Here is a 5246-nt window from a genome sequence, read left to right as displayed (position 1 = left end):
GCAACAGCCAATTCAGAATCCGTATCTAATATGATTCTCATAATTAGAACAAACATAAATCATGTATATATCAGTATATATACAGATTACATAATCATCTTATGATTATACAACTCACATGAATATCATATATTCAAAACCATACATATATAAGCATATTATATCAACATCAAATCATGGCGAATCACGTACATGCTCATATATCGAAAACAGTTAAACACATAAACGAATTAAAACTTTTCGCAAGTAGCTCTGATGCCATTGAAGGGTTTTTAGCACATAAACGCAGCGAAAACGTAAATTTAAATCTTAAAAAAACCGAAACCCTCCGCAGGATCCATGCGAAAAATAATATGTAATTCGTAGTTCAGTATGTTTACCTTAAGAAGCTTTACGTTAATGAAAATATGGAGGTCTTTAATAGCGATCCAAGAACGATGAGCGGAGATCCCTAGCAGATTCTCCTCAAGTGTGAAGCACTCCACCGATATCCACCAAGAAAACAATGTAATGAAGGAGGATGAGATGGAGAGAATTAGGGTTTTGTAAATTTTTTTGGTTGAGGCAAAAATAGGGTCTATAATAGTATATTTATAGGCAAAATTTTCAGCTGAAAATTTTCCCATAAAATATTATTATTATTAACCATTTATTATTCTCACTAATAATTAAAACACCTTTTAATTATTAATCTTTTTTCTAAACACTTTAGAAATAATTCTCTCACTTGATTTAATTTCCAAAAATTAAATTCTTAATTAAAAATATTAAGAACTTTTTCTTAATTAATTTATAATCAATTAAATCTCATTTAATCAATTATTAAATTTGCCAATTAATTATTTATTTCATAAATAAATAATTATGAGTCATTATTAATTAATTTCTCCACCATTAAATCATTCTCTTTTATGGTGTGACCCTGTAGGTTCAGTATTAAGCCAGTAGTAGAAATAAATAATAATAAAACTATTTTATCATTATTTATATAAATTCTCTAATTCATTAAATATGATTAATTAATTAATCATATTTATTCTATATCGTGAGGGATACTTCTCAGCATATCACGACTATCCGGATAATACGAATTCACTGCTTAGAATACCAAGAACCTATTCAGTGAGTAGTTACCGTACAATTAATTCCTTCTTCCCTGCAATGTCACGATTAAATACAAGGCATGGAACTTGTGTCAAGCCTATCTTATTTAATCACTTGCTTTCCCATTCACTATGCTTAGTTCTATTTAATGTAAATTAGTAACTCCTTTCTAATTTCATTCACTCTGGCCAGAGATTCCTGAACTAACATAAGTGGATCAGCATTGAACATTCCCTTCCTACACTGGAAGGGGTAGATCCTTTATTGATCATACACTATCTTCGTGTACAAATTCCTATACCCAGTAGAGCCCTTATAATTGTCCCTTAAGACTAAGAACTAAACCAAAGCATAGTTCAGTGTACACAAGATGACTATGATGACCTCAAGTCTAAGGATACTTATACAACTATCACTATGTGAACAACTGGTGACACGTGAGTGAACTCCATCAGTTGTTCAGCTGTGTGAGTCATGTTCAGTGAACTTATTCTATAATAAGCACCTACATAATAGCTATAGTGTCACCACACAAATGTCTATGAGAACAGACATCATTCATAATGAAGCAAGCATAGTATGTACCGATCTTTGCGGATTATTAATTACCAGTTAGTAATCCTACGACCAGGAACTATTTAAGTTTAGATTTATCATCTTTTAGGTCTCATTATTATGATCTCATCACAATTCATAAAAAGTTTTACTCTAAACTGTGGTATATCTTATTTAAACATTTAAATAGATAGAGCCCGCAATAAAAACAAAACAAGTCTTTTATTAATATCAATGAAATCAAAAGAGATTACATAAAAGTTATTCCTAAATCTTCATACATGATTGGACTTAAGACATATCTCTTTCAATTTTAATCCCTCATTTTCAGATTTTGTTCTCCTCTCCATCCAAAACACTCTTCTAAAACCTTTATCGCCTCCTCTGCATCCATGGCCAAGAAAAATTTCAAATATGTCGAGAACTCAAACATTGATAGCCCCGTTATGTCGACTGAATCTTTTGGTTGGATTGCCAAAAACCTACTAGACTCACGTGATAGCGATTCCACCATCATGAAGCCTAAAAAATTTTATGAGGCCAAACTACTCTTCCCTTCTGAAGCAATTGGCATTGATCCTGGCATTGGTGTTTGTGAAGACTTTCAGAGAACTAATTGGACATGCTTCTATTATTATCCATTCGATATCTTCTTCACCTTCACAAAGGTAGTTGTTGATGTGCTTAACATTGTGAGAGTTTCTCATGGGAAACTCATGCATTTTGCATAGAGGACCCTTGCTTGTCTTGATGTGATTGAAGACAAGCATCACTTGAAGATTGATGTCGAGGTAGTTAAACAGGCATACAGCCTCAAGAAGTTCAACAATTGTAGGATCGACTTTTTGAATAGGAACACAGATGACCCTTTGATCCTTAATCACGATACCATGAATGTTAGGAATTGGAAAAAAGACTATTTCTTCATGGACATAAAGACCCTGGGAGATGGCGTCGATTACCTGTTGGAGTGTTGGAACAATATAGGTAAATTCAACAAATCTCCTTTGTTTTTTCATATCATTTATCTCTTTGTCGTTTTAATCCTTGTATCGCCTATTTTTCATATGTTAATCACAGTTCACACTGTATTGACATACTCATGTATAAGATCCATGCATATCACTTTTTACTTGCTTCACTCTGCATGTTACCCTTCTTTCATAAAACCCATTCCTTCTAGTGCTCCATATTTCCTTTTTTTTTTCAATTTATTCCTATCATTTCTTGAACTCTAGATATAATTCCACGAATTTGTATTATCACCCACTTTAATTGACCAAATCTACCCTTGTCAATTAAATTGATTTTCTTTTTTGACGGACTGTGAATTCCAAAGTGATGAGAGCAACCGTACAGCTAAAGAGATCATTGAGAAAATATGGTCTTTTCCTGTTGGTGAGAGATTATGGCCCAGTGCCGTTCTATCTCTATTGCTAGCAGAGTGAATGTTGATAAATTTGTTTGCAAGATGAAGAAGGGTGTTATTAGAGTTGAGGGACATGTTTCTGAGACCCCTAGAAACAGAGGTGCTGCTACAAGGACTAGAAGTAAGTTGTCTACTCCTACCCTTCAGCCCTCTTTGTCTCTCCATGATATTTCTTCAGAATCTAAGGAAAGTCCGAAAACTGTAAATGAGATTGAGATGAGCTCAGGACTCGAGTATGCTAGAGGTATACGTTGAATGTTTCTCTTTTTGGCATCTATTCTTTTATCTTTGTGTTATGCATTAATTCTTTTATCATTCATTGATCCTTGCTTCATTATTACAGAATTTTAGCCTCCAGTTCTAAAGCCACTATTGATTTTTAGTAAAGACTTACTTAAGAGATCTCGCGAGGACAAGTCTATTGAGACTGAATCCCCCAAATCCGCTTTTTGGGAAAGCCCCACTATCAGTCCCCTTGTCACGAAAACCAAAACTGATCCATCTAGTGCTCGTACCAGTATTCGGTTTAATCCTCTAGCCGCTCAGGCCTATAGCAGTGGTGCTAAACCCTCTGCGTTTGCTTACTTGTTGGAAGACATGATACTGCCACAATCAATGGAAGGCCATTCTGCCAAGACTGTTGGATCCATAATGGATTACTCTACAGGCTATTCTCTCTATATGCATAATCTATCTAGTCACACTTTCTTTACTCTTCCATTTTATTATTTATAACTGTTCATGCTCTTTTCTCTTATTCAATTCAGACTCTTCAAGGTATCTTGGTTGCTCGTGAGGTGTATGAACACTAATCCAAGATTCTCAAGAAGATTGAAGCTGCGCATAAAAGATGTGCCAACAAGATCCAACCAGCTGAAGAGTTAACAATCCAAAACCTCAGGGCCAAGAATGAAGTTCAAAAAGAACTTGAAGATTTTTCTTTTAAAGTCTAGTCCTTAGAGAAAGACATGTGTGAAAAAGCTGAAAATGTCATTCATCAACAAATTATGAGAAAATTGAGCTCTTGGGACGTGCTTGAAACTGTGAAAATCTGTAACAAAGCCTTCCCCGATGATGCCTTTCCCTTGGATGATCTTGTGAACCTTGGTGGCGAAGATGTCCAGATAAAGTCTCCAAAGGGCAGTGCCCACGATGATGAATGATTCTCCTCCTTGTAACTTTTCACGTTCTAAGCTCCTTTTAATTTGAACTTTTGCATTACTTTAATTATGTTTATTTTGGTGGTTTTCTCGAATTTTCTATTATTCATCCCTGTATTGCCTTACGAGGGATCGTCAATTTATTTTGTTAATATGCTACTACATGTTCCTTTTTTGCTTTGTTACGGGGAGCGTGGGTTTGTTTGAATTGTTTTAGATAATTTAACATGATTATGAAATGTTAAAGCTTTTTAAAAATTCCTTGTTGTCGTCATATAACTCTTCTCTTTTTGGTCATTTATTTACTTTAATCAGTAAATTTGATAGAGAATCGGGATCGAGTTTAAATTGGAAGGGCTTTTTAATCACTTCTATTTATTCATGATGTTCATTTTCGTTGACAAAATCAGTCTTATGTTAATATTAATCTGTTGATTACGCCTTGGAAAATCCATGCCAATTTAGCTTGCTACGTTTGAGCAAAATGTCAATATCTTGATTATTAGAAAGTTATATAAGCATTTCAGTGTTGGGAATATATTCGAACGTATCTCTTTGGAAGATTATAGTTCTCGTGGAAGATTTATTATCACAATCCTGTGTTTACTCACAAGTTATGTTTGCTTATTAGATTATTAATTCAATGTTCAACTAGCCATGATGAGGCTGGTTCTATGAGTGTGCATAGCTTGAATCTTTAATACCTCTCTTAGTTCAATTACAATTATCCTGAATGTATCACTTGTATGCTTATACAATCGTCTTCATTTGATCCTTCATTTATTTCCCGATTATGTGATTTAATATCAATGAAGATATTTGTCATGCAAGTATAAGTTAACAGTAACTTTATTTTTGTCACAATACGTTGGTGCATGCAGTAGTAGAGTGGCTAATAGGTTTTTAACCCTCTTAAAACTCTCCAAATATATATGTCATGTATTATTGAGGTATAAACGTATTCTTGTGTCGTTTGTGTTGTTTTCTCTTTAACTAAA

General features: G+C 33.9%; 1 long non-coding RNA gene across 2 annotated transcripts; it reads left to right on the top strand.

The window, feature by feature from the left end:
* Positions 1-1967: 1967 nt before the first annotated feature.
* LOC141667614 (uncharacterized) lies at positions 1968-4506 on the top strand. 2 transcript variants are annotated; one of them, XR_012552696.1, is made up of 3 exons: positions 1968-2646; positions 2999-3332; positions 3432-4506. It is a non-coding gene; the product is annotated as an uncharacterized LOC141667614 (long non-coding RNA). The 2 variants fall into 2 exon arrangements; XR_012552695.1 differs by having other exon boundaries at positions 1968-3332.
* The last annotated feature ends 740 nt before the right edge of the window (positions 4507-5246 follow it).

The sequence above is a fragment of the Apium graveolens genome, chromosome 6 (assembly GCF_009905375.1).
Source record: "Apium graveolens cultivar Ventura chromosome 6, ASM990537v1, whole genome shotgun sequence".
Lineage (NCBI taxonomy): Eukaryota > Viridiplantae > Streptophyta > Magnoliopsida > Apiales > Apiaceae > Apium > Apium graveolens.
Note: the sequence above shows the minus strand (reverse complement) of the source record. Positions and strands in the feature narration are given on the sequence as shown.